This window comes from Monopterus albus, unplaced genomic scaffold, assembly GCF_001952655.1.
Source record: "Monopterus albus unplaced genomic scaffold, M_albus_1.0 scaffold123.1, whole genome shotgun sequence".
Lineage (NCBI taxonomy): Eukaryota > Metazoa > Chordata > Actinopteri > Synbranchiformes > Synbranchidae > Monopterus > Monopterus albus.
The window spans coordinates 779184-798796 of record NW_018128003.1 but is presented as its reverse complement, the minus strand read 5'-3'; the positions used below and the strand labels follow the sequence as shown (position 1 = coordinate 798796).

The 19613-nt window shown below is 40.1% G+C and overlaps 1 protein-coding gene across 2 annotated transcripts in view; it reads right to left on the bottom strand.

Moving 5' to 3' along the window:
• LOC109967010 (protein kinase C-binding protein NELL1) overlaps positions 1 to 19613 on the bottom strand; it is a 273478-nt gene that overhangs the window by 132958 nt on the left and 120907 nt on the right. The gene's annotated exons all lie outside the window — the stretch shown is intronic.

The following is a 19613-nucleotide window of genomic DNA, read 5'->3' as shown; positions in this document are numbered from 1 at the left end:
TTTATATCTAAACGAGTTCACATGGAAAGGTGCGAAACAACTGTTCACAGCCTCTCTAATTAGAACTGTAAAGATAATGTGAACATATATAATCAACTGATAACAATTCTCATTAATTATCACCAAAATCAGCAACGCCTGCATTCTCCGTTCTCTGTAGCGGGCGCCACATGTGCTCTCTATTACAAACATGCAAGGCGTGATTTATGCTCAACACCTTCTCTGATACCAGTATAAGAAAAGTCTAGGAAGCCAGGATATTTACACACAAACTTGTGTATATTCTGTAAACATGACTTATTATACTGTAGCTTACATCTCCCAGTCTAGCTCAGTACACAGTCCAGTACTACCTAAACTATTGTTATTGCAATGTCTATAAGCGCCTGTTGGCTGGATTACAAATAAAATAAGTACTACAAACAAGGCTGTTAGAAGCATCTTTTAACAAATTCATCACTGCTAATGTTATAAAACTATTTTGGCGAAACAGGAAATGATGCAAGCTTTTTTAATATTGTTCTCAAACAGTCACCAAGTCATCTCTACAATGCGGCACAGTGCCAGATACTGTGTGTGTGCAGTTCTAAAGGCTGTTTACTTTAGATTTATTGAGAGCTTTGAAAGTACTGAATCATGTATTCAGTTGCTCAGGTATTGGTTAATTATGGAATTATTGAGGGTCTCCATGTCAAAGGCATTTGATATTTTATTCAAAACCGAGTGGGAATGGGGTCTCAGGGAATTATTCTCAAGCAAATATATGAAAGACTGCAAGACTGACCTCCAGTCAGAGGAGACAGCTACATTATTCAGTGGGAGACAGCAGCAAGTGTAAATATGGTATATATGTATATATATGTATATATATATATGGAAATAAACTACACATCATATCAGAGCCTGAGTTCACTCAGGAAACTGTGATGAGTACAGACACACAGTGACACCAAACCAAATTACTGTGGCACAGAATGGCCCATATACTGTACAGTACTGTATTTAAACATTTTTGTCTGCAAATGAGATAAAATGCATGTTCCCTTTGATAACAGCTGAATGAAAAGTAAAGAAGACTGTGAAAGAGACTGGAATATGGGTTACAGTAAATAAAGCTAAACAGGGAGGCTGCATATACTAAAAGGTTATGAGTGAACTCTGATCTATTTCCAGTGTGACGGAAGCTGAGCCTGAATACACTGTACTGTAGGTGACGGCTACAGCACAGTTCTGCCAGTGGTTAATAGCCTGATTGCTCCGTTCGCAGCCAAAGCAGCCTCTCAGTTGAGGAAATATTACGTGAGCATCCTTCAGTGATTAATCTGCATAACCCTCTGTCAATCACAGCCACAGATGCTATTTGGTTAAAATGGGAGCAATTCTACAGGTGCTGCTCTGCACCTCATGTCTCAAGCCATAAAGCAGGAAGGTAAACTTTTGTTTCCATTTCACAGGAGATTAATAATATTCAAGAAGGTAGAGTGAGCTCCATCTATGACAAAATTTAATGTCTACAGGAAAAATAGACTGAGTTAATATCACACTACATATTCAAACCTTTCATTGCATTTGGAAATATGTTTGCTTTTCTATATCACAGAACATTTTCAGTGCTGGCCCTGAAGCCCACTGCTTAATGGTTCATGGGGTACATCCAAAGTCTCTTATGTTTTGCTCACTTGTGTTTTTTCCTTGCATCTTTGTCCCACCCATGTAAGATGCAAGGAAAAGATGCATGGGAAAAAAACAGGGAAAAAGGAATCAAGGAAGCATTTTTAGAGACATGAGACATCAGTTCCTCTGATCTATCACATGAAGCATCTAGTCACCAATTGATTTATGATAATGGGGATTGTCAGCCCATAAAAAAACTTCGGTGAGGATGTTCTTTTGTATCCTCCTTGCTCCTCAGAGGAGATAAGTGTCTTGGGACATCATTAATCCTCACTTGACCCAGAAGTCTTTCAGGTTAAGCAAGGATTGAGGAGTGTGGATTGTTCATATATGAAGACTTGAATCTAGTAGAACCAAAAGGTTCAGGCTCTACTTTCTGCCTAGTGCATACTGGAATTGGCTCTGAACACCTAACCCCCGTGTACCCCTGAATAACAGTAGGCAGGAAAAGACAATGAATTACTGACATCGTAAAACCACACTAGGTGATGAAAGCTCATTTGATCTGAACTGTTGGAACTATGACAATTATCCTTCATTACAATAAATGGCAGTGACACATCACAGGAAGATGTTCTTGGACTCAAACCCAAACACACCAGCTAGATTCTTTCTGTGTCAAATTGGCATTTTAGGTGATTACTTTAAAATTTGGTGCAATATGGACCCCCAGGAAGCCTTTGTGCATTCTGGTTTGTGTTTCTACCACACCTGAGGAACCTGGGACATTACAACTGATAACAGGTTCAATAGCAGTGGGTTTGATTGAGACTCAATTTATGTATGCTACAAGAAAAGGCCATCATTCTGTGACCATGGTACTAGAAAGGATGTGAAAATATTTATACCAACCAGTGCTGTGTCTGGGTGACCGTAAAGAAAACTGTTGACATGATGCAGTCATAAGACTTGTGCTTGGTTAATTAGTAATACTCACTGCAGCAAATTCATCCCCAGCAGTTCCTAGCGAATGGAAGTGGTGTCCACGACACAGCAGGAACTGTACCCTACAAAACAAAATATGGATCCTCTGGGCAAACCTGAGGTACAGTTCCTGTGTCAATAAATGTTCTTGGAAAAGTAGCCGAGGTTAAAGAATTAAAACAAATAATGTTTAACTTTCTGCCAAACAATGTGTGTGTTTCAGACTAGACATTCGAAGTTGAACAGTGAAGTAGATTGCCCACTCTGTGCAGCAACATTTTTCATCAAGAGAAACGGGTGTCACAAACCTTTCAACACATTATTCACTGTGGCAATCTGATCACTGACCCTAAGGTTGGCCAATCAGATGGACAACATATGGCCTAACTATATTATTTGCCCTGTCATTATGCTAATGGTTCTGGGTGTCAACACCCTGCTGCTGCACTCTGACAGGCTAAAGCCTTATCACATCGATACACACCACTACTTAATGAAGTCAGCAGCTCCCATACAGAGGATACTCTATCTGCTGTCCAACTCAATAAATAATCTAACATATGAATAACCCAGAGCAGCTGTCCTTGTGCCTGCCTACCTCCTCCTCACACAGCCATGCAGACACTCACTGGTCAGTTCTGTTAGTGTGCATTTTGGTGAGGTCCTGATTAGAGTAGGCCAATATTAACTTTGTTAGGTATTCAGTCATGGCACTGACAATGCACTGTATCCATTTGTTACTTATAGCATTTCAATAAAGTCAAAATGGCAGCACTTTTATGGGGCATATCGATACAGATTTACTACATTTATGAGAGGCACTGAGTTAAATAACCTACCTAGGGCATATGGCTCATGAACTGGCAAAGTTACTGCTACCCATGGTACTTATAGAGACATTTGGCAGATGCTGCCAGATGAATATAATGTAATGTACTGGGAAAATTCCATGTGTAAAAGTACACACTGAAGTAAAAAAAAAAAACATACAAAAACAAAGAATTCAATATTTAAAAATGTCTTTGAAATAATACAGAAATATGTAACACTAATATGAATGTTAAGTGTGCCTGTACATTGTACACTTGGCAGATATGTCTGTCATTCATCAGTTCCTCTCCGCTCAGTGCAGGACTAAGTCAAACCAAAGCTCCACCAGCTGCTCTTTATTAACACAACTTGTAATGCAAATTCAGCCATAAACCGACCTGCAAAAATCAATGTTTAAAGCCTTTTGGGAGGAAGCGTGTAGATAAACAGAAGATTTGTGTTTCTTCGCTTGTGACCACCTTCCTCTAACAAGATTCAAACACTAAGATCAACACGTGCTGTTGCATACCTAGCCTCGCTTTCTACAGCATGTTCTGGCATTTACTGTAAAAGACCCTGGACAACATTCATTCATTCATTAGACCCCTGGTGGTGATGATGGTGATAGCTCTCACTAGGCAGCCAGACACAGCGGTATTGCAAAAACACAGGTGGAAAGCAAATTGTATTCCACCAATAGCACTACACAGTTTTCCCTGCCTGCAAGATGTTAAATACACTATGATATTTAATGTGATTTATAAAGAAAAGGGAGGCAAGCCTTCAATAAGGCTGTTTAAAGTGGTAATAATCCATTATTTTGAACTATGGGTTGTTTACTTCTCAGTAAGTTGTTTCTCACTTTAAGCAATTTGAAGCTGTCTGCACTTGCTGTATACATATTAAGCCAACAACAAAGGCCATGCATTTGTAACATCTGTAAATAAATAACCCATATCCAATAGAGACTTATTCCACAAATAACTAAGCCATCAAGTTTGCAGTTTTATGTTAATACGTTGTTCATAACTTGATGTTGTACCTGTACTTGAGCACCAGCCAAAAGAATTTTTCACAGCTTGGTTATGTTCTTTACTGGTTTGTTACTGATCTTATTTTAAATGTACTACTAATGAAACAAATATATGGGACAAATGTGTTTTAAAGGTTAGCTATAGCTTATCAGAAAGTAGTACTACTGACTCCAGTGTCAGACGTGACTATGCAACAAAGGAAACAAAAGATTTTGCTGAGTTATAAATAATAAAAGTGCTTCTCACACAGCTTTGTATTGTATAAGCCTTAAATAAATCAATGAACTCTTCCCTTAATGTGCCACTAGCCTGAACTGCTGCACGCTGGCTAAACTGCACTTCTCAGAGACAGCCACAGGAGACGTGCACGCTTTAGGCAACAGGTGCAGAGAGCCAAGGTCCTTTGTACTTTGAGGATATGTATTATAGCTGGGAGCATTCGGGAGATATTTTTTGAGAAGCACTAGTGAACCTCTCACTGTTGCTACGAGACTACTGAAAACACCTTTGAAGAAATGGCATAGTTGAGATCCATGTTGAAATATTTTTTACATCCTGCACTTGGTGCTGCTGCACTTGACACCAAAACATCCCAGGCTATTAGAGATGTACACAGTAACTGTATACCTACACCATGGAAACAGGGAGAACGGGACAAAAATGCTGCAGAAGGAATGATAATGATGATATGAAGCACTTATAATAGGCAGAAAAAGAACATAAAAATACTCCAGCCCATATTCAAAGATGCAGCTGGAAAAGGACACAATATCCAAATGATCAAGATGGACAGGGGACAAAAAGACTGAAGAATGTCAGCCTTTGGATGATTTACTGTAGCTGCACGAAAACGGTGCTTCTACTTGCCTAACACATTGAATCTTTGTTTAACCAGGTAAATCCCACTGAGTTCAGCAGCCTCGTTTTCAAGGAAGCCTTGCAAAGACAGCAGGATTACAGACAACACAGTCCAACATAACACATATACAGTACAATAATACACTGTACAGTATGAAGGCTTAAAGCTACAGTATGCAACTTCTTCAAATATTCTTGTTGCAGAAATATGCTCCAAAACCTATCTTAATGTGGAGAGGTGCATTAGCCATGAATTCAGTCAGTGAGACCAAGTTTTTAATTTAATTTCCCTATGCAAACTATTCCAAGTGCCTGGAGGAGCACGGTGGCGCAGTGGTTAGCACCGTTGGCTCCGGGTTCGGGCCCCACCCGGGACCTTTCTGTGTGGAGTTTGCATGTTCTCCCCATGCTTGCGTGGGTTCTTTCCGGGTACTCCGGCTTCCTCCCGCAGTCCAAAGACGTGTGTGCGTGCGTGTGTGGTTGTTGGTCTATGTGTTAGCCCTGCAATGGATTGGCGACCTGTCCAGGGTGTACCCTGCCTTCGCCCGATTGCCGGATTCTCTTTTTAAAATGCATAGTTCATGTTCCTGAATTCAATTTTGTCCACAAGCCTTAGCTGATATGCAACTTGATAGTGATTTTCATTCAGTGTTTCATTATAGAATTATTCTGGGGGTATTTTCAATTGACTGACATGATGGTTTTCTACAGCTTATGCAATGAGTATGTGGAAACAAGATTGAAAAAATGCAGTCTGCCCCTTTGTCATTATTTTTCACAGAAAAACACTCCATACTCATCACAGTAACAGTCATTTAAATTAACTCACTTTCAGTCTTGTGTACTGTATGAATCTTTTATTTTTAGACATGAAGTGAGCACAAACCTTACTTCCTTATAAAAGTCACAGCTCATCTTGGTTGCACTGGAGTATTAAATTAATGCTGTGACACTTACAATGAAAAGTTGTTGGTGGGTATAATTGTCAGCATCTACATATGGTGTGAATGTGACGCAGCCTGGCAGAACATCTGGGTCATAAAGTACTCTGAGCTGATACTCTGGAGGGTCATGTTTTTTGGAAAGGGGAGGGGAAAAAAAAAAAAAAAAAAAAAAAAAAAAAAAAACGCTATTCCAAGGGAAATCCTTGACATGTACTCTGACAGCTAAAACTAATCCCTGAACAAAGCTAAACTTCAGGATAAATTTTGTGTCTTGGCACACAAACTGTCTTTACAAAACTATCATCTTTCATGGAGTGGTCTGCTGGGGCAGCAGTATCTGTACCGCAGACAGGAAGAGACTAGACAAACTGGTCAACAGGTCAGTTCTGTCCTCGGAAGTCTCCTTGACATAGTACAGGTGGTGGCTGACAGGAGGATGTTAGCCACGCTAACATCCCTGCTTGAGAAGGACTCCTACCTCATGGATGAGACTCTGTCAGCACTGGGCAGCTCCATCAGTGACAGACTGCTTCATCCCAGTTGCATGACGGAACAACATTGCAGGTACTTCCTACAACCAGAACTGCTCCCAAGAAACCCAGTAGTATGGCTGCACTGCTTATACTTTATACTTACAATAACCTCATCTGTCACTTTTATTCTAAACACTGGGTTTCTACCCCACAGACTGTATAATGGGAATACCCAGTGTACAGGGTGCATTTTTTATTTGTCTTATTGGTATTTGTTTACCTATTATATCAGTATTATTATAGCTACATTGTTTCTATCAATAATAATGTGACTTATGTGCGACTAGGAACACTGTGGACCTGTTTGTCCCTTTGCTGCTGTAACAGTGTGAATTTTCCCATAAGATGACAATTAAAGGTCTATCTTATCTCATTTCATCAAAAAAAAAAAAAGAGATGACAGAGCCAAAATGTTCCTTCCTTCATTCATCACTTGATATACTGTGTATTTAGACAGGGCAGAATGATTTGCACTGAAAGCTGTATTTTTAAATCACAGATGGTTGCATTTGGTGCAATGCTGGATAATCTCGTCTTTCAGAAGACCCTGTCAGTTCAATAAATGTGTAAGAGTAATTTAGTTCAATGACATAAAGCACCGCTGTCTTATTCACTAATCTAAGTGTGTGTGCATACATGTACTGTACATGTGGGTATGGTCTGTCTAAAAGGCCAAGGACACTGTGTGAGCTAAGTGGAGATGAATGATGTTCTTGCAGTCAAAACTGTGTCATTACCACCCTGAGGAACATGATCATTAGTCCCTGCCGTCTCTGTTGTAATTAACGCATTGGGGATGGCTGAAGGGAAGACTGAGGAGGAGCGTCTGTTCATGTCCAGACATGACTGCAGCCATATCTTCACCTACTAGCCAAAATACATAGGAAATGACCTCTGTTCCTTCTGTGTTCAGATTTTAACTGTGTCCTAATTCAGGGACTCCTTGGAGGTCTACCGTTCAAGACTGAATATATTGTAATGGGTCTGTCCCACTGCAAAGGGCCCTTCAAGTGCAAGCCATCTTTTCCTGAATTCAGAGAAGTATTCAGAAGAAGTATCTTTTGCAGATGTTGGTATCCTAAAGTCCAGTCACATATTTAAATGCATAATAAAAGATACAAGGTACAACATACAAATATACAGCTGAGAAAATTACCTGTTATTGAAAATCTGACAGTGACTTGAGCAATCTGATGATATATCACAATTTAGCTAACATGAAAATAGGGAATAAGAATTGTAACAACGGGCCAGCAATCTGTATTTAGTGGGGACAGGATCCTGTACAGACAGGCCAGGAATATATTGACAAGGGAGATCAAAGAAGCAAAGAGGAGCTCCACCAGAAAGCTGAAAAACCAGTTTTCAGCCAACGAACCCTTATATGCTTCTCATTAACCACACTAACTGTCATGTTCTTGGTTGGAGCTGCTCTGTGTTGTGCCCCCACGTTTGAATAATCTACCAGCAGATGACCTGAATGTGTTTTATTGTGAATTTGAAAAACAGAACTCCACATCTTCTCTTACTCTCACCCAGCACAGCAGTTTCTGCTGAACAGCTGGCCCCCATTTTCACCAGATCACTGGAGCTCTGTGAAGTCCCCTCCTGCTTCAAATGCTCCACCATCATCCCAGTTAGGCACTGCATTACATCCTGCAACACCTCAACTCCCCAGGGACCTATGCATGGGTCCTCTTTGTGGACTTCAGCTCAGTGTTCCAGACCATCATCCCGGACATCCTCCACCTTAAAATGACCCAGCTCACTATGCCTGCCCCCACCTGTCAATGGATCTGCAGCTTTCTGACAGACAGGAAGCAGCAGGTGAGGCTGGGGAAAACAACATCCAGCACCCGGACAATAAGCACAGGTGCCCCCCAGGGATTTATGTCTGCCTGCAGTTGGTCTCCCTTTACACCAATGACTGAAGGTGATGGCACTATGGTCATTGGTCTCATCTGGCACGGTGACGAGTCGGCCTACGGAGGGGAGGTTGAACAGCTGGCCCTGTGGTGTGATCGCACCAACCTGGAGCTGAACATGCTCAAAACAGTGGAGATGACAGTGAACATTAGGAAGACCCTCCCCTGATCATACTCAGCAGCACTGTTTCAGGAGTAGAGCCCTACAAGTTCTTGGGCTCCACTCTCTCCCATATCTTAAGTACCATCACCAGGAAGGCACAGCAGAGGATGTACTTCCTGTTCCAGCTCAGGAAGTTCATCCTGCCCTAAAAACCGCTGATACAGTTCTACAGAGGAATCATTGAGCCTGTTCTCTACTCATCCATCACTGTCTGGTTTGGCTCAGCAACCAAACAAGACAGGAACAGACTCCAGCGGACAGTCAGGACTGCAGAAAGAATCATCGGTGCCAGCCTGCCCTCCATGGAGGACCTGCACACCGCACGGATCAAAAGGAGGGCAGAGAAGATTTCTGCTGACTCCTCACACCCTGGACACAAACTGTTAACTTCCTCCCCTCTGGACGGTGTTACAGGTCACTGTACGCCAAAAACAACCAGACACAAAGACAGTTTCTTCCCCTGGGTCATCACTCTGATGAACACTTAACCGATGACTGTACAACAGAACAACAACCCTCAGAGCAATACCTGTAAATATATCTTTGGATATACTGTATCTATCTAAAAAAAAACATCCATCTGTGTATATACACATATAGTAAGTATTTTATTTTCCTAATGCAAATTCCTTTCTTTCTTTTCTTGTTCTCTCAGTCTTAGCTTGTTTACTAGTTGCCTTATGGAAGAACATTTTACATGCACATTGAGAGCCACTGTACTAAAGACCTTGTGTGTTCAAAACACCTGGCCAATAATGCTATTCTGATTGTGATTCTGATTACTCCCATTAGGCTAGAGCAAATGCATTTTTCTGGGATGATGGGAGGTTTCAGGCTTGATTCCAATGGATATTTGAGCACTTTAGCCCATAGACAATTCAGTGCACCACACTGGCAAGCCCCCTGGCTTGAGAGATTACCACCCCAATCCCCTACAGCTCAGAAACGGTCAGGAAATTGAACAGGAATAAGCAGGGATAAATAACCATATGAGGAATAAGGCAAAAAAATGGAGTGATGCCAAGGACTGGCAGTGTTGGAACACATACAGTCAGTATAGTGCAGATGGCAGTGATGGATGCCACCCAGAAAAGATGTTGAGAAGTGGAACGACGAATCATAGAAGGGGCTCAGAGGATCAGCAGTACGCACACACATACACACTGTTATCCAGTGAAATGACTAATTCATTACAGGTCCTTCACTGACCTTTCACCCACTGTGACTCTGGCAGACCTCTGCCAGTGTTACACAGTGGACTGAGTCAATCCACCCCCAACTCTCAGTGAAGCTCTTCTCCACACTCAGACTTCTAATGTCATGGAGAGAACGCAGCTCACAGCACTACCATATTTTCCAGTATTGCCCTCTTTTCATTAGCTCATAATTTCAATTTTATTTGTATAGCACCAATCACAATAAAGATCATCTCAGGGCACTTTAAATATTAAGGTCCCAACCCTACTATTGTTATTATAGAAAAAACCTAACAAACAAACCCAGCAACCCTATATTTCATGGACACATATGAGAATGTTTCTAATCCTCTCATCTCAGTTGGTCTTCTCAGTTCACCTCTCCACTAGACGCCAAATAAGTGTATTTCAACAAACTTAATGCAATACTTTTTATGTATACCAACAAAAACACTTGTAGACCAACTTGTACTAAATGGAAGCCTAATCAAAATCTTGGTAATACTCAGTTAATGACAATTCACTTCATGAGTGCACTGTGACCATTTATTGGCTGTCTGTATACTATATAATACATGTGGCCTTCACTTAAAGTGTCAAAGACTCATTAACAGGACACATTATATAATGAGTGAGAAGAATATGGGCCTGTTACCACTTTTTTACCTAGAGGTACCAGTGTATTTAGGTGCTTGTGGAAATGCCCATAACTTTCATATTGATTGTTAAACTCATACGTTTTCTGGGAAGACAAACAAAAAAAACAGCAAAGTTTTACAATGGCAGCTTACAGTAGGTTGCTGGTAGTGGCTCATACTGCTAGCTCATCTTTATCTATCTTACTTACTGATTATCTGATTTCCTCTTTGCATTCCCCCATGGCTCTTTCTACAATGTACAGAACTGAGGAGAAACAGACATTGTTGCTCATTCGTTCCCTGTCATTACATCCTTGTTTTAACATGGCGGAGGCGCAGAGTGCCCAAAGAGAACCTGATTGATTTCCAGAGGTACAAACACAGCCAATTACTCTTTAATGCCACTGAGTGAAAGCCAATTCAGCTAGCGGCGATCACCAATACCACAAGCGAGAGATGCACACAAATGCTCACATCATCGCAGGCTGAATAAAGACAAATGAGGATTATCTAAACTGCTTCCAATCAGTAAGTCACTTTTTTGCATTATGCTCCTCAGCGCACATCACATTAGCTCTCATCAGCACTGCAACATTAATAGTAATGACTTGACACTGAAGTGAATGGAAGACTTGGAGTGCCTAGATGAAAATGAATCAAATAGAAATAAAGAGAAACACACTGCACATTGTTATTTGCAATAGCTTTTTAGGTATTTAGAGTCAAAATGAAATGAAAAACATGCCAAATGCTGTATATATTTAGTCATATGTCTCTAATAACTGAATTTATTCATTGTGAAATTAATTTTGGATGTCACCTTTTGTCAACACAAAAACAATGCAAGGATGCATTACATTTCACAGTAAAGGGCAGCCTACCAAATCTAAATACAAAGCACTGCCAGTTTTCAAGAGCAAGCGAAAGAGAGCTTTTTCATTTTAAGAGGAAGGCACATCATCAATGTCACAGTGAAAAACAATCAACTGTACAATCAGTTTTTGTTCCTGTTATTTGTCACAATGAAGACAATCCATTCAAACTATTTCCACCCAAACATGTTTTTCCATTTAATTTTGACACTAAATGTATGCATAAAAAATCGAATAGAAATAATGTGTGTTGCATTTAATCTTATTTCTATATTTGTTTTATTTTCCTTTAAGAATTTAAAATTCACAGAACTTGACCTGTGATACAGAATGATTAAAGCTTTTTGGGCATGTTACATGTAGATGTGTAGTTTCTGTGGCTCCTGGTGTTATTTTGTGTGACCAGACTCAACTGGGAAAAGTAAGCAGAAATGGTCAGTTTTAGCGGATTAGCCGTAGTATAAGGGCAGGTACTGCACCCCGAGTGAAGACCTGGTGTTTCCCTAAGCTTATCTAAAAACCCAGGACAGCTACACACACACAAACACACTTGCACTCACACACACCTTCATCCATACTGTAACCTGATTAACTTATTTCCGACCTCTACCAATATGATTCCTGAAGACTTGCACTCCCAGGGATCTGTCTGTATTTCGGTTTATAACTGCAGCCTCCCACCACCACAAATCTCTATTTCAATCTGTGTAACTGTCAGTGTATTGGTCTGAACAACCCAGGAGAAAAAAGCCCAGTTCATCTCAGCTCATCTGCAAACAAATGATAACAGTACCTCTGTTGGCCTCAGAAATATAGAGAGACAAGACAAGACAAGCAAAGGGCCTGCACAAATGACTTCCTAAACAGTAAATCACTGGTCTAAATAGTAAACTACTGTTCGAAGGTGTATAAGATATACTGTAGATACAGCATTGTCAGCCATGAACATCTCAGCAAACAGGTCTCAGGACATAAGGACACATTATACATTAAGTTAAGATTTACTGAACCTGTAACCAAAGGCTCCAGGAAAAAGTTAAAAAACTGAATAATTGAAGGGACAACCAAAACAATGACATTTAAAGAGTCAGTTCTCTCAAGTTACAGAAAGATATACAGTATATCTAGCCCTGTGGTAAGGATTTTAGGTTTACGTCCACGAATTCTTCCATCATCCCAATACAATAGAGGTGAATGAAACTTATATTGTGGCACCCAGAGCATTGAAAAATGAATTTCAGACATTGCTAGAAACTATTTTCACTTGAGCTCTATTTTACTGAGGAAACAGTCAATAAGGAAATTGTCTGTGGTGATGTTTGTATACTATTTGGAATGACCAGGACACTGGAAAAGTGTTTCTTTAAAATTTCAAAGCTATGTTTTCAATCCCTTTTGAGTATTCAAAGGCAAAAGTTCATTCCCATATGCAGTTGAAGTCAGAAGTTTACATAAACTTAGGTTGCAGTGACGTGCGGTCAGGGGAGACAGGTGAGGCAGAGCCTCCCCTGTCAATCTTGAAAAGAAAGTAAAGTTAACCATAAAATATAATAAATGTTAATTTTTGTCGGCTGGTGTGTGTTATAGGCCCTTTTGCTGTTCGAATCCGATGTTGAAGGATTTTTTTCAATAAAGAATAGCAGAATTTCTGTATGTCCCGTTCAAATACATGGAGGAGATGCCCGATGAGGCAGCACTTGGCTGTGCCTCTCGGTGGATCGTGTAATCCTCACAAACTGTATGCGATGCAAATAGTGTGTCGCTGTCCCTCTATATATCGCAAATAAAATGCTTTCAAACACTCTGATTATATGCTCTGCCTTGCCATAATCTGGATAATGTATAAAATGTAGTTGTGTAACGTGTTTAGGCTCGCAGATTAACCATAAAACCCAGTAAAAAAGTTACTCGGTGAGGCAAACAGTACGTTTGCCTCAAGGCAGAGGGCGCTAGTGAGCCCACAGATTCTTGCACTACCTACAATCTTCTTCGTGCTTGTTTATAGAACCTTGCTCACCTTTAATCCCCTAAGCTCCGCCCCATACCAACAGTGACGACTACTCACATGACACACACATAACCATATTTAACGACCCTAGAAATGGCGCAATGTTTGAATCTACAAATCGGCAAAGACAACAAAACACTCATCCCAGCAACTACACGACAGTATACTGTGTATATACTGTAGTGCATGGTCTGTTAACAGACAATCTGTTAACGGTTCATTTGTATTTGTAAATCTGACTGTGCCTCACCAGCTGTCAACCTCACCGCATGTCACTGTTAGGTTGAAGTTATTAATTGTAACCACTTGACAGATGTCATGTTAAACTGTCATTTTGGCAAGTCGGTTAGGATGTACCATGGTCGTCTGATCAAACAATACTACACAAGCATAAACGCCACAGGACAATGCAGCCGTCACGCTGCTCAGGAAGGACACGCGCTCTGTCTCCTAGAGATGAATGTACCTTGGCACTGGGGCGCTTCACCAAATAGATTGCATCATGAGGAGGGAAGGTTATGTGGATATATTGAAGCAACATCTCAAGACATCAGCCAGGAAGCTGAAGCTTTGTCGGAAATGGATCTTCCAAATGGACAGTGACCACAAGCAGACTTCCAGAGTTGTGGCAAAATGGCTGAAGGACAACAAAGTCAAGATATTGGAGCGGCCGTCACAAAGTCCTGACCTCAGTCCAATAGAAAATTTGTCGGCTGAACTGAAAAAGTCTGTGCGAGCAAGAAGGCCTCCAAACCTGACTCAGTTCCACCAGCTCTGTCTGGAGGAAAGGGCTAAAATTCCAGCAAATTATTGGAAGAAGCCTGTGGAACAATTTAAAGGCAATGCTACCAAATACTGAACAAGTGTATGTGAACTTCTGACCCACTGGGAATGTGATGAGAAATAAATGCTGAAATAAATCTTTTTCTCTACTATTATACTGACATTTCTTATTGTTAAAATAAAGTAGTGATCCTAACTGACCTAAGACTGGGAATGTTTATAGGATTAAATGTCAGGAGCTGTGAAAACTCGGGCTTAAGTGTATTTGACTAAGGTCTATGTGAACTTCTGACTTTAACTGTACTGTGAGCAAAAGATCTCCAAGTTACATTGCAAGACGTGAACTTTGAGAAGAAGTCAAAATCGGATTCTTGCTGTGATATAATCTTGTATTTTCATATCCAAAATAAAAAATCTTATCAGCCACACATTGTGCACTAGGTTGTTAATCAGTATCAAGGAAAACGGTCATGTTTTGGTGTACAAGATGTCTTTTTCTGCTACTGTAGATCTGACAAGAAATAAGTCTGAAAGGAAATTTCCATAGTTGTCACACTCAAATACAAAAAAATCTATTAACAGATAACAGACCCCTACCACATATCCCTTACCCTCTAGTCGGAAGCTCAGAAGTGTGAAATGCAGGACCTCTAGACTGAAAAACTCTTTCATTCCCTCTGCCATCACACTCCTAAACAGCTGACTCAGGATCTACCTCATATACTGTTTACATACTCATTTTGTACATGCACAATTGCACACTCACTGCTGAGTATTTACACTCCACGGCTCCCACGTAGCATATATTCTCTCTGCATTATATTGTGTTCTTGTTGTATTTTTATTTGCTTCCTTCACTTGCTGCTTTAAAGTGCCTTAGATTTGTGATTTTACTGCCTATTTAGATTTGTGTTACTGCTCATCTACTTTATATTTCACTTTATATTTCACTTGTATTATACGGCATTCATGTGGACAGCAAAGTAAGAATTTCGTTGTACAGGGAAACACGTTTCCTAACTGTGCATATGACAAATAAACCCTTTGACCTTGACAATAAAACTTGTTTAGTGAACACTCATATACACTTAATCTACAAAATTAATTCAAACCTAGTTAAGCCTTGTAGAGATGCCCCCGTGTGTGTATAACTGAATGTTTTCAGGTTTATTGTTAAAGATATGTCAGAATTTTTTGTTTTATTTCTTTGGGAGACCTGCTGAAATGTAAGAATATTTAGTGTTTTCCCAAAAAAGTGTAGTGCAACCTATCCATTTATTTTTGCCCTGATAGAAACTGATGTGTGCAAGAAAGGTTTGTTAGTTAAAGCAGGTCACTGTTGGTTCTTTTCTCATTTGTTTGTCATCAGCAGCCAGGGTGATCTTTACCTTTTCTTGTTTGCATTTTGTACAGTAATAGTGTAAAAATGGACAAGAAATCAATTACACCCACTCAAAGCCCACACACTCACACCCACTATAGATTTTTTTTGAGATACTGCATGAACACATCTCAGATTGATGTGACTGCATCCATTGGTGGCACTGATGGTTAGCTCTAATGTGATTCTATCGAGTTTATCTTCATTGACTGTGACTCAATGTCATGAGGGCACTCCAGCTATGTATGCAATAGAATCTCATCAAAGCAATACCATTACCATAAGAAAGGCATACATTTTATTTTCAAAATGCAGCAGCTGCTTAAACAAGTACACTGACCATTTTTCTTTGTTTGATGACAATGTTGACTTTTTAAATTTTGCTTTTATTATAAACTAATTCTTTTTTTCCTCTATGAGGTTCATTATGATACATGAAATAAAACGCTATCACAGATTAACTTCCTATTGCACCACCCAGAACCAAGAGGTCTTAAGTATTTTCAAGCAGGTGCAGTTGCAGTAACTGTGATGCTATTAGCACCAAACGTCATGGAATATTATCAGTGTAACACTGGGTGGGAGGGGGTGGGGTAAATAAGAAAAGAAGAGCTGAACTCTGCTGTGGTGTCAGGGGAGATTGACTGGAGATGTGCCTCCTCAGAGCCTGTTAGCTAAGGGGACACAACAGAAAGTCAGTCCCTGAACCCAGGGCGTTTGGCTGCTCCAGAGCTAAATGAAAGGGAGCTGAACAAACAGAAATAGCCCCATTAGGTTTGATGTGTCTGCCTTACACTGGGCTCTAATCTTATTACCCATGGCAGAGGGTAAAAAACTATGTAGGCCAAACAAAACTATGAAAGAGTACAGCCCTGGCTGGCGATGGACAAAAGGGAGTCAAAACATTTGATCAAATGCATGTTAATTAGGCCCAATTAAACTTAGCTTTACTCCAAACAAAAACACCTGGTAAAATAATGAAACAAATACACCTTGTACATTAAACAAGGATGAGTCAGCATTTGAGTTCCACAGGAGCTGCTGAAGAGTTATAGGGCAAAACATGAGCTAATGCTGCCATCAATGTAGGTAGTGTGACCCATGGGGGTTTTTAACAGCAGGAGAATTCTCCATATCAACCTCCTGAGACAATTTCTATGGAAATAAGGTTTAACTCTGCATGAGAAAATACTTGACTTGACTAGAGAGTCTTACTAACTGCTCTGACTTTCCCTAATGTGCTCACCCATAAACATTTCCAAGGACAAGCTGTGGTGCCGGAGCCTTTAATTTCAAACATGGAGGAGGAAGTGCAAACAAGAGGCCCAAAGATTTTTCCTGCAGGGTAGGAGATCAATCCAATTGAGATGCTGTGGCATGACCTTAAAAAGGCGGTTCATGCCCGAAAACCCTCCAATGTGGCTGACTTACAACCATTCTGCCAAGATGAGTGGGCCAAAATTCCTCCACAGCGCTGTAAAAGACTCATGGCAAGTTATCGAAAATGCTTGATTGCAGTTGTTGCTGCTAAGGGTGGCCCAACCAGTTCTTAGGTTTAGGGGGCAAACACTTGTTCACACTGGGCTATATAGTTTTGGATTTTGTTTTCCCTTAATAATAAAAACCTTCATTTAAAAACTGCATGATGTGTTTACTTGTGTTATCTTTGACTAATATATAAATTTGTTTGACGATCTGAAACATTACAGTGTGACAAACATGCAAAAAGATAAGAAATCAGTAAGGGGGCAAACACTTTTTCACACCACTGTATATTGAGGAAAAAAGCTCCATATAAAATGAAGAACCTATCTAATGAAATAAAGGGATGAACTATCTAGTTTCAACATTAGACCCATGCTGGGACTTCATGGAAAAATGTATACAAAGCAGTCTCTGTCTTAACAACCGACCATTTGGTACAAGGGTCCGCTCAGCACTCAGATAGGAGACAGGGAATTATGTTGTTTGTTCTTAGCTGATGCAAGTATTCCACATCATCAGCTTTCTTTATTTAGAGATTTATTGTGAGTGGGTTCAGCTCTCTGTTTCAACAACACAGGACTTTTTTTAGGATACGGTTAACAAGCTGTCAGCAAAACAACAGTGAGCTGAGAGAGGCCTCTAAGAATATCACTGACAATATACACATAAGCTAATACAGGCCAATGCAGTAAGCCTATGGTAAGCCCATTAGCGCAAATTTTAGAAAGTACAATATACGCTGAGTGGAGCAGCATTAGGTGGATGATGACACAGTGGACTGGATAGCGAACATCAACTTAAGAGTTGCGGCCTGCGTTTCTATTTTTTTTTTTAGATCAATGGTAAGTAGTGCTTTAACACTGGTGTTTCAGGGTTCCCACTAGTCCCGTCTCACAGCATTGATCTAACTGTACAGACAACACTACTGATCCCAATCTACTGATAAAGCTACCGATAGTTCTGTTTCACTGTTTAGTTTACTTAAATGGGCTTGGACAATGGTGGTTTAGATCAACAAGATGATCTACTTTTTAATTATTTACTTTACTTGTTTACTTTTACTAAAGTGAAAGTACCACAACGTAGAAATGCTCCATTAGTAAAATCCTGCAAAATGCACTTCGAATACCAAAGGTAAAGTACACATATAGAATGACTCTTTTTCAGAGTAATGTATATAATATCACTGAATTATAATTATCAATGCATTAAGTGTTCATCAATTTAATGTTACAGTTGTTAAAGGTGGGGCTAATTTTAAGAACTTTATAAACTACTGAATACTTTGTGGAATTCCCCTCACTCACTAATAAGTCTTATTTTTGGTTTATATTTTGTATTTTCTTATCTGAAATTGCAAAGTAACTAGTAACTACAGCTGTCATGTGTATGTAGTGAAGTAAAAATTACACAGTCTCACTGAAAAATAATGGAGTAAAAGTATATAAGATGGAAATGCCTCAAAACTGTACTTAACTACAGTACTTGAACAAGTGCACCTAGGTAACGTTCGGGGGCCACAGTGGTGCGGTGGGTAGAGCAGTCATCTCCCAACCGGAAGGTTGGTGACATACAGTCCACATGTCGGTGTCTTTGGGCAAGACACTGAACCTCCCAAGTTGCCCATGATGGCGGTGGGTACACACGCAGCGGCCCGGGGCCCCTCGGCTCCAAACAAAATTTCTTTGTACGACAGCATCTTGGCTCATAGCATTACGCTGGTGCACAATACAATCAGTTCACATGAGACATCCTGCTAACGAACAAATATTTTAACCACAAATCTTTGGGAACCTAGCTGGTAACTTCCAGCAGACTAACAAACAGATTCTGATTTCTGACTGGGGTCAAATTGACACCTGTCACACATTTACACAGCTTAATTTTGATCCAAGTCATTAATTAGTTTGCCTGCAGTTAATAATAGCACCATCATACTTACTATAGTTCAACAGACTGAGGTTTCCTGAGCTAAAAATAATGGCCTTTTTATTCATTTTCATACCAGCATACCTTGCTGTATATTATCACTTATCACTATGATCAGGAGACATCCTGTTTTGCAGTAAGGTGTTCCCTCTGAATCAAACATGGTTGCCATAATTACAGAGTGAATTAGTTCCACAAATATCTCTTCCACAAAATGCACATGTACATTTGTCACATGCACTTGTTACTTGTACACCATATACTGGTATATTACAGTACAGTGAAACCACTGTGTGTATAAGCCCACAACTTTTCCTAAAGTGAGAGAAGCTGACTTGAACAATTGAGGTTACTACTGAGCTTGATGGGTATGAAAGAAGGTAACAAGAGAAAAGCTAAAGGTCTTTCAGGTAACTGTGGGGAGAAAGGGTTGATATCTTCAGTGCAAACATTCAG